The sequence below is a fragment of the Armigeres subalbatus genome, chromosome 1, assembly GCF_024139115.2.
Source record: "Armigeres subalbatus isolate Guangzhou_Male chromosome 1, GZ_Asu_2, whole genome shotgun sequence".
Classification (NCBI taxonomy): domain Eukaryota; kingdom Metazoa; phylum Arthropoda; class Insecta; order Diptera; family Culicidae; genus Armigeres; species Armigeres subalbatus.
Genome location: NC_085139.1, coordinates 158,137,350 through 158,147,466, shown reverse-complemented (window position 1 = coordinate 158,147,466; position 10,117 = coordinate 158,137,350).

Sequence of the window (10,117 nt, the reverse complement as noted above, 5' to 3'; positions counted from 1 at the left end):
GATCAACTACCAGGAGAGCTGTTTAAACACGGTGGTGAGGCACTGGCTAGAGCGCTGCACTGGGTGATTACCAAGGTTTGGGAGGATGAGGTTCTGCCGCAGGAGTGGATGGAAGGTGTCGTGTGTCCCATCTACAAAAAGGGCGATAAGCTGGATTGTAGCAACTACCGCGCAATCACATTGCTGAACGCCGCCTACAAGGTACTCTCCCAAATTTTATGCCGTCGACTAACACCAATTGCAAGAGAGTTCGTGGGGCAGTACCAGGCGGGATTTATGGGTGAACGCTCTACCACAGACCAGGTGTTCGCCATACGTCAGGTATTGCAGAAATGCCGCGAATACAACGTGCCCACACATCATCTATTTATCGACTTCAAAGCCGCATATGATACAATCGATCGGGACCAGCTATGGCAGCTAATGCACGAAAACGGATTTCCGGATAAACTGATACGGTTGATCAAGGCGACGATGGATCGGGTGATGTGCGTAGTTCGAGTTTCAGGGGCATTCTCGAGCCCCTTCGAAACCCGTAGAGGGTTACGGCAAGGTGATGGTCTTTCGTGTCTGCTATTCAACATCGCTTTGGAGTGAGTAATACGAAGGGCAGGGATTGACACGAGTGGTACGATTTTCACGAAGTCCGTCCAGTTATTTGGTTTCGCCGACGACATTGATATCATGGCACGTAACTTTGAGAGGATGGAGGAAGCCTACATCAGACTGAAAAGCGAAGCTAAACGGATTGGACTAGTCATCAACACGTCGAAGACGAAGTACATGATAGGAAGAGGCTCAAGAGAGGTCAATGTGAGCCACCCACCACGAGTTTCTATCGGTGGTGACGAAATCGAGGTGGTTGAAGAATTCGTGTACTTGGACTCACTGGTGACCGCCGATAACGACACCAGCAGAGAAATTCGGAGACGCATAGTGGCTGGAAATCGTACGTACTTTGGACTTCGCAAGACGCTCCGATCGAATAGAGTTCGCCGCCGTACCAAACTGACTATCTACAAAACACTTATAAGACCGGTAGTTCTCTACGGACACGAGACCTGGACGATGCTCGTGGAGGACCAACGCGCACTGGGAGTTTTCGAAAGGAAAGTGTTGCGTACTATCTATGGTGGGTTGCAGATGGCGGACGGTACGTGGAGGAGGCGAATTAACCATGAGTTGCATCAGCTGTTGGGAGAACCATCCATCGTTCACACCGCGAAAATCGGAAGACTGCGGTGGGCCGGGCACGTAGCCAGAATGTCGGACAGTAATCCGGTGAAAATGGTTCTCGACAACGATCCGACGGGAACAAGAAGGCGAGGTGCACAGCGGGCAAGGTGGATCGATCAGGTGGAGGACGACTTGCGGACCCTCCGCAGACTGCGTGGTTGGCGAAGTGCAGCCATGAACCGAGCTGAATGGAGAAGTCTTTTATGTGCAGCACAGGCCACTCCGGCCTTAGTCTGATGATAAATAAATAAATCCACATTCACTTCCTCTTTCAAATCGATTACACAAATATCGTGGCAGCAATCTATTTATTATTTTAAAAATGAACACCATAGTCAAATAAACAATTCTCGCTCAACTTTTCAAAAGGACCTAAGTAACATTTTTTCATGATTTAATTTGAGTACTGCAATCGAAAGCTTACATGTTTTTCTGTTGATTGCGCTATTCAAATTAATTCATGAAAAAAAATGTTACTTAGGTCCTTTTGAAAAGTTAAGCGAGAATTCTCTGCTTCACTGATAACCATTGCAAAGCGTCCAACAAAAAGGAGGAGGAAGTGAATCTATTACATCTCAAAATCAAACGCATTACTTTATTCTGCAAACGCTGTAACCTCGATATTTGTGTTTCATTAGCTAGAAATAAAATGGAAGCACAAAAGTCCAAGTGAGGAGAGATGATTGACTTGTTCAACTGTATTTTACTCGCAACAGTTAATTCGTTTTTTAATCGAACTAAAATTCTATACTTCTTGCTATTTTCTTGATGACATTGTTGATATGAGAATAAAATTTCAGTTTATCATCAATAATCACGCCAAGATATTTAATTTCCCGAACGCGATCAAGTGTTTCATCATCAATTTGAACGGAAACATTACCAATGACTCGATTTCGCGAAATTACCATGTATTTAGTTTTGCTTACATTCAATTTCAACTGTTTGTACTTCAACCATCTACTTAAAGAACGCAAATCTGTATTCAAGCGTGAAACTGCATCTTCGATAGTTCTAGCTGCAATGAATAATACGGTGTCATCCGCGAATAGATTAATATTACAAAATCGTAAAACCCGTCCCATGTCATTAATATTCATAATAAATAAAACGGACCCTAATACACTTCCTTGTGGAACACCAAGATTATTTTCCATAGGATTTGAAACACAATCATTAAAAGTCTTTTGAGTTCTGTCAGAAAAAAAGCTTCTAAACCATTCATATGCAGAACCCGAAATTCCACACGGACATTTGGAAATACCCATTAAATGGGTCTAGAGTACCCATTATTTGATTCAGTATAGAGTTGTCAAAAAATGGGCTTTTTAATGACAACATTAAATGGGTAAATTAACACCAATATATACATTTCCTTCTAACAATAATAATGGGTAAACACTACCCGTGGAATCTTTGGTCAGTGCCCCTATCGTTTTTTACAAAGAAGTTTCTAATCAAAAAGTTTTCCTCAAATTACGTGGAGACTGCTTTTGTTAAAAGTCGGTGAGATCCGGAAATGGTGCCGGTCGGAAAGCTGGACGTCCAACGACGTAAGAAGAATTACAGTGGTAGGATTTTGTTGAGCCAAAAAGTAAGTTTTTTCGTTCGCAGTAGATTTTTCTATAGGACTTTTATTCATTACAGTACAATGCAGTTTTGTTTTAAATTCGTGCATAAATACGATCCCCTGCAAGGAATCATGAAATTGCAACTGATGCCCGACGAATCTTACGAGGGGAAATATGCCACTTGCAAACGGAGAAGGCGGATGTCGGGGGATGTCTCACGAGGGGAAATATGCCACTTGCAAACGGAGAAAACTAATATCAGTTGATTTGGCTGCTGAATGTTTTGGAGAACAACAATAAATTACAAAAACTTTTTTTCTGGTGTTCTTTAATTTGGATGGTTTTCTTATTATCATACAATCTGAGCTTATTTAAATATTCAAATTTATATATGTAACATAACCTCAAATTCACATAAATAAAAAATGGGGCTAATTTACCCATTTATTCAATGAAATTCTAGTGCTAAAATTACCCATTATTTGAAGTTCAGAGGGAATACCCATTAATGAGTAAATCGAGTTTACCCATTTAATGAGTTATGCCGCTTTTCTTCAAAATGGGTACAAAAATACCCATTAATGGGTACTTGAGAGCTTCCGTGCAAAGCGCTTTATTTTTTCCAACAATAAGGGCATAGAAATTGTCTCAAATGCGCGTTTAAGATCCAAAAATACAGCAATGATAGTATCTTTACGCTCCATGTTCTCTTTCCATTTGGCTAACACCAAGTTCAATGCGGTTTCACAAGAATGTCCTTCTCGATATCCCAATTGTTCTTGTATTAGCAAGTTATTACTATTCAAATATGTAACTAACTGGCCTTTGACAACAAGTTCTAATATTTTTTCTAATGTGTGCAACATGTTGATGGGACGAAACTCTTCGGCTTTAATCGTTCCAGCAACTTTTTGAATAGGAATCACAAGAGATTCCTTCCATACCTGCGGCACGTGCCCGGTTCTCAGTGATTCATTAATGAGGTCCAGCAGTTTGTGTCCAATGACATGAAAACAATCTTGTAGAACTCTAGCGTTAACGTTATCAACTCCAGCCGTTTTACCTAATGAAAAGCATATGTTTTTAAGTTCATCAATTGTAATTGGGCGAAAACACTCGAACCTACATCTACTATTAACCGGCTGTTTAATTTCATCGGGTTCATCAACCAAATCAATAGATTGATTGATTGATAAAACACTATCGATGAAATATCTATTGAAATTACAAGCAATTGTTTGTTCCGACTGTTCTATTGTGCCATTGAAAGTTATGGACCGCGGCTTAGAATAATTGGATATTAACAAAGATTTTAAAATTTTCCATAACTCCCTGCTGTTATTCTGATGCTGATCAATTTTCCTCTAAATATATTCACAACGCGTTGTTTTCAACGATTGTGAATATGTGTTCCGCGCGATCTTGTACCTATTCCAATTATTATGACTACGTCTTCGCAAAAATCTCTTGTACAATTTATCTCTTTTGCGTTTGAGACGCAACAGGTCTAAATTGTACCAGCTGTTCGAGTTATTCAAAGATACAAATTTTTCTTCAATTAACTTATTGGTACTCGATTTCAGAACGTTCGTTAGAACAGCTGCTTTCTGATCTAAGTTCCCGGAAATAACTTGAAAATCCTCGTTTCTCGCAACAAGATTCAGAAACAGCTTGTTTCGAATATTTCCTCCAACACTTTAATTTAACAAAATCATCAAGTCTATTAATAGTTTCTACATTTATCACTAAAGTTTCATGATCGGTTACTTTCAAACAAGTATCTGTAACTGAGTTTACAGAGTCAACATTAGAATAAACATGATCAATTATAGTTCTACTGTGTCGGGAAATTCGCGTGTAATCCACAACCTTTTGTTTCAAATTATAAAACTCAGTCAGACGCTTCAAATGATTCGAATTGTCGTCACACCAATTGATATTAAAATCACCAGCTATTACATTTAGTTTACTTAAATCGACAAACATTTCAAACCAGTTCTCTAAAATTTCAATAAAACGCTGGTCACTTGAACTTAGCGAATGATATAGAACACCATAATTACCATTCTTCATGCCACGTACAACTGTAATGCCCAAGAACCAATTTCCTTCACAAGCCTCGTTCAATTGAAGCATGAAATGAACCGATTCTTTGACATAAATAGCAACTCCGCCAGTGTGTCTTGAATGTGATAAACAAGCAGCGACTTTAGATCCTGGAATGCTGTACTGATCGAATGCTTCATACTCTACAATATGTGTCTCTGCTAATAATACCAAAAATGGACGTTTTTCTTCTACAATCGTACATACGTAGAGCTACGTAGTTTGTAGACAAACCAGCAATATTCAAATACAAAACATCTAATTGGTTCACATGGGTTAGGGACAGAAGGTCGAAAGACAAAAGGTCGAAAAGACAAAAGGTCGAAAGACAAAACGTCGAAAGACAAAAGGTCGAAGGGACAAAAGGCCGAAAAGGACAAAAGGTCGAAAGGGACAAAAGGTCGAAAGGACAAAACGTCGAAAGGGACAAAAGGTCGAAAGGACAAAACGTCGAACGGGACTAAAGGTCGAACGGAAAAAATATAAATAAGATCAAACAGGCGAAAGGGACAAAAGGTCGAAATAGACAAGAAACTGAAACGGAGAGAATCAATCTCACACCAGAGTTACATAGCTGTTTTTAACAATTGAATAAAATTCATTCAGTGAGTACAACTAATAGATGGATGTTTGAGTTTTCTTAATGTCTCTTCGATGTGTCAATTACATTATCGATTTGTGTATTACACGCAGGTGAATTTTTAATGCAGGCGTCTTTTTTTATCTCTAACAGATAATATCTCTATCTAGATATTCATAATATTGTTTCATAGTCATTACTCCTTCTTTGAAAATTGCTCATTCTTCAACTTTGATTAATGAGATGAGTGTTATTTCTGCTTGAAGTTAAATGCATTTCAAAAATTCCTTTGGAATACACAAAATTTCAACTTGTTCATGATCGACCTTTTGTCCCTTTCGACATTTTTGTCTTTTTCGACCTTTTGTCCCTTTCGACCTTTTGTCCTTTTCGACCTTTTGTCCCTTTCGACCTTTTGTCCCTTTCGACGTTTTGTCTTTTCGACCTTTTGTCCTTTCGACCTTCTGTCCCTTTCGACGTTTTGTCCTTTCGACCTTCTGTCTTTTCGACCTTTTGTCTTTCGACCTTTTGTCCGTTCGACCTTTTGTCTTTCGACCTTTTGTCATAGATTCGGTTCACATTACTACTGGAACTTGTTTGCTATTCATTGAAACGCAAGCCGTTTTTCTTTTGATCAAACAATTTCTTGTAGATCTTACACTCAGTACTAAATGCTGGATGATTGACGTCCAACTTCATATTACGCTCCCGGTTCATTTTTAAACAATTAACGCATTTCAATACAGTTGACGTGCACTCAGAAGTTTTGTGACTATCGCTGCACTTAGAGCACGCAATGTGGTTTTTACATTATGTACTCATGTGCCTGAATTCTCCACATTGGAAGCATCTCAAAACATTAATCGCGGGTTTAACAAGGCACCGATCAAACCTTACATTTTCTTTTCTCGCGGTCAACAAACAACTATATGTATCCTTATCTACTTCAATCACGGCATTGAACTGCTTGTATTTGAAGCGAGGATTTTCGTAAAATTACTTTCACATCATTAATAGCGATGTCTTCATTATGACTTTTGAGAAAATCAATGTAGTCATCGGAGGAATATTTATCGCTCATACCCAACACTTTTAATCTTGGCACCGATGTTGGGACAACAGCAGTATAGTTTTCACCCAGTTCGTTTTGCATGCCATTTTTCACTTCATCTATATTATAACCAGTTGCACACTCAACAATAATGGAGCCATCTTTCCCGTTTCTAAAGTTACTAATCTTGTGTACCTTTGGATCTAAGGTGTTATTCAAAAACTTTCGAGTATCATCACTACTCTGATCTGACTGCTTCGGTTTAACCGTTGAAATAGAAGACGGGGGTATTACAGCCCCCACGGAACGAGAGACTTAATGTCAGGAGAATGGTGCACAAGTGGTGCACTTGATAGGGACTGAATGTATGAGCGAGCACACAAGTTAGACTCGCATGGTACGTGTGGTCAGAGTGACTGCTTAGGCAGTAGTGTGATCCGGCTGCCAGGGACGGATTGAGTGCAGTCTCGCTAGGCCTGGCAGGAGCGTCCGGGGGCAGATACCTCTGCGGCACTTCAAATTTAGGGGACACGAAAGTCTCGCTAAGCCTGGCAGGAGTGTCGGATGGTTGATGCTTCTGCGGCACCTCAGAAATAGGAGACATGCAAAGGTCTGCCTCGTAGCTGAGGTAGGAGCGGCATAGAAGCCACCAACCTAGGGTCGCCTCCGGCTTGGTAGACAAGTGTGCCACCCTGTTGCAGGACGGGGTGAATATCATACTGAATGAGGACTGTCTGTGTTGTGAGATGGCAGCATGGGGTACCCCCTGCAGGTTACCCGTAGCATCCCTTGCTGTAACTCGAGTAACATAGGCAGGAGAGTGTTGGGGCACATGTGGTGCCAGTGTGTCTTGTGCAAATGTGTTTCATGGGGAGTGTAGGAGAGTCGAGGCGCATACGTGCACTTGTGTACGTCATGTAGGGGGCGCAATGCCCAATAGTCATCCCCCGAAGTATTGCTTAATTGCGGGCCGGGGGAATGACTGAAGAGGAAGGAGTTGGTTTTAGTGGGTCGGGAGTGGTGATCCCATCCCCACACTACCTGGGTTCGCCTCCCCAGGTGTCTGTTTGCAGATTTCCATTACCTTCGTTAAAAAAAAATGTGCAAACCTCTCATTCACTTCCCCGCGCTCAGCCTGTTTTCGCTCTAACTAACCAATCACAAGTTAGTCATGCTTGTCGACTGCTGCTCGGTGCGTCAGATTCTCTGCAAGCTGCAGGCAATCTGAATGGCTGCAGTCGAAACTGCGTTCCACTTGTCCACCGCTTGGCACATCCTCTGGATAAGGGTATCCGGGGTTGTGTCCCGACCGCAAACGTCTAGCATAGCTTTTCTTTCGACGTCCAAACGAGGACATACGAACAGTATGTGCTCTGCAGTTTCGTCAAAACCTGGGCAGTCAGGGCAAATGGTATGAAAAGTCATATAGGGCTACAAAGCAAAAAGCTACAGAGCAAAAAGAAGCGACGTGATTGGTGCTTTATTTGTTCGTTTCGCGATGAAATGAATATATGTTCAGTGAGATGGAAAACGGAACAGTTCCCTTACCTAATTCGAGTCGAGGATGTCTAGAACATTAAGTGGAAAAGCAGGCCAAGTTTCAGTTGTAGAACAATTTAAGAGCAAGAAGTGTAGAAAACAATTCGACACGGATTGTGGGACATGGCTGGAATTACAACAAAGATTGCACCGAAGATATGTCATAAAAATAAACATCTCCGGCTTTACGCCTATTACACCGATTCGTCATTCATCGTTGGGAGAAACTCGGAAGTAATGAACACTTTTCATATTTTATTACCTTTCTAACAACTTTCGAGCTTGTCTGGGAGTTCTTAAATGCTGGGACTTAGCCCAATTATGAGCACACAGAAGTGGTCGAAGTGCTTAAAGATGTTTCATTTTCCGGTCCTGTCCTTGCCCTGAGACGAAATGAAAGTTAATTGATTAACATAATTAGGAATCGCAGTCCTCGGAAGCCACGAGTTCAACGACGAATTATTTCCAGCCAGCGGCACTTTGTTTTACGCTTCAAATTGACAACCGAATCCATTAATCATTCGTCGTCTTGAAATATCGCGTCGTCCTTTACATCACTTTTCTTCGCCGCTTTTCTGTTGACGAAGATGGCGTAAAGCAACGAATCTTAAAATCAAAGCATAATTCAGGCTGAAAATCAATTTTTCCTGCGGAATGCGTCCTCATGGAAAACTCGCTCGGTATGGTAACCTGATCCAGATAAATTTCATCTTTTGATTAGTTTCCGTCGCGCGCGTGAACAGTCACTGACTGGTAAGAAGCTGGGAAGGGTGCCACCGAATATTGCACGCCTCATGATTACGAAAAGAGGGGCAAGCCGTTTTCCAACATGGATCAAATTTCACAAAGGGTAAGCCGACCAAGGGCGAGAAAAAAAGACTGTCATCAGAGCAAGCTAATTACGTCATCAAACATCGTTAGCGCGGAAAAGCAGAGTAACCTGCGACGAGCTTGGATGATGAATGCCAGTCACTATGGGAAAAGTAGGCGGGATCCTCATGGTTACCGGCACGTTTGTTGAGGTTTCCAGCCGTACGCGGAGTAGGACTATATGGTTTAAAATTCGGGGTGGGTCAAATTAATTTTTAATGGTTTGTGATGCAAATTGAAATTCATCCAGCGTGAACCGTTAAATGTCACCAGAGCCAAGAAAAGGGCTGAGGGCAATGATGGATTAGACAATCACCAAAGAAACGGCTTCCACGATCTGTAGAATGGGATGTGCACCAACCGTTCGTCTATCAAACGGGTGACTGAAATGACGTTTGGTCGCACGTTGCAATCAATTTTATTCCGTCTCGTCTTCTATGAGTGGTTGATTGAAAAAGATAATGCTGTCAGTTTGCGAAAATATACGCGATATAAATTTAAAACAGACCTCATCTATTCGCGCCCGGTGCTGTTTATTTTCGATTAATTGAAAGATAGTGGGACGCAGTGGAAGCTATCTCGGCGAAGCGCGACGATCTTTTTTAATACGAAATATGTTTTCACTGTCGTATTATTTATTTTAAATTAGGCATTATGTCGCGAGATAACTGATGATTTCTTGCAACGTATAACTTGCCTGTGTATACGAAAATCGTAGGCAGTCGTGACATTAGGCTTCAGTTTGTAGAGCATATTTTAAGTAAGCATTTCATTACCCGGCATTGCTCGGAATTTACAGTTTGATTCGCAATCGGAAAATGAAAAAAAAAAAACAATTGGTCAACAGGATAATTGCGTTTTCTTATTGATACATCATCATTTGATTAAAAGAAGGCAGGTTTGATTTGAAAACATTGACTGATTTTGAAGAAGGGATCGAACCCATAATCGCATTATTCCGGCAAACGTCTATTTTTAAAGAAGGCATCACATTCACCATCCAGAAGAAAACACATTAATCATTGCTTTTTACTGTGCAAACCATGATTTCGTTGAAGGGTTGAGTTAATCGATAACTAAACAAAACCTTATTTATTCTGCAGGGCAGTTTGTATGTTTTGACCTTCCTAAAGATTTTTTTTATTGGCCACGCAGAAATTGAAC